We start from the raw sequence: 1,670 nt of genomic DNA, 5'->3' as shown, positions 1-1,670 counted from the left end.
ACCATCACCCACAACACAAACACCTACTCTCACGTGATCTAGCCCACACCAATATGTAGCCTTCACTATCACTATCCACGGCCCTTACCTCACCATCTCACGCCCGGTACTACTCCACTACATACCACCTAACTACTACCGTTACCCTCCACATATTATACCATACCGACATATATACATCTCTACCCTGATCCACTATCAATATCATATACCATATGCCACTACCCTACAGATAATGCCATATACCATATACCATCACTCTCTATATTCCATACCATATATCATTACCCTACTATCAATACCATATACCATCACTCTATATCCCATACCATATACCATTACCCTACAGATAATACCATATCCCATACCATATATCATCACTCTCTATATTCCATACCATTACCCTACCTCAATATCATATACCCTAACCACCACTCTCTCCATCAAATCTCTACTCTCCAACCATCCAAACATAAGCAAATATACATATCCATCGAAGCGTAAACAAATAAATACATCGAACATATATATCGAAACGGAAACAAACGAACATACATACTGAATCGTAAACAAAAGATCAAACTATCACTCTACCTCAATATCACATTTCATACCATAACACCATCTCTCTATATATACCATACCATATATCATAATATCATCCCTCTATATATAATATGATACTATATACCATATATTATAATACCATTACTATATCAATATCACATACCATATACCATAATATTATAAATACCATCACATACTCAGACGGACGCTATACATAATCTCCATGCCATCTCCAACCATCGAAACGTAAACAAACAAAAATATCGAAACATACATATTTAATCGTAAACAAATATACGTAAACACCACACCCCTCCATAATATCCCATACCATATACTCTATATATATACCATAATGCACCTCAACCACCCTCAATATAAAATCATACCATATACCCTCACTATATCATATACTACCTACCTCTCCATAATATCATATCATATTACCACCTACCATCACTCTCTTCCTATATCCCATCCATATATCATAATACCATATACCATAATACTACCTACCTATCATCTCATAATTCAATACCCATATCCTCTCAACATATCATACTACCCAATATTCCATATATTATACTAAACACCCTCACTTTTATATTATAATACACGCACATACTCACACGGACGCTAAATATAATACTCACAACATACAAAACCACAATATTTCTCTAACTCCCCTCTTCCATATTCTATATTTTTATATTTTCTCACAATTTCTATCCTTTTCCCAATATCCATACCCAGCTATAAATCATTAATTCTTACCAACACTTCGATTATCGTTTATACTTATCTCATCCACCTCAAATTCACCTAACCATCTATAAATGCCCCTTCCCAGCTTTCTCTACCATACCACCACATTATCGCCATATACGTCACGAACCTCACCACTTAACACCCAGGACATTTTCACATTTGATCCATCGTCCGGCCACCAAACTCTGCCCACCACTAAATACGACTCTCTACATCCTACATTCGCTTTAAACATCTCAATATTTTCACAATTGCACTAATAGCATCAAATATCAATTAACTTCACCACCTCTCCTCTATCACTACAATATACCCTCACATATCAACACATTTCG

This window comes from Saccharomyces eubayanus, chromosome VI (assembly GCF_001298625.1).
Source record: "Saccharomyces eubayanus strain FM1318 chromosome VI, whole genome shotgun sequence".
NCBI lineage: Eukaryota > Fungi > Ascomycota > Saccharomycetes > Saccharomycetales > Saccharomycetaceae > Saccharomyces > Saccharomyces eubayanus.
The sequence above is the reverse complement of the archived record's forward strand: the minus strand, read 5'-3'. Positions refer to the sequence as shown.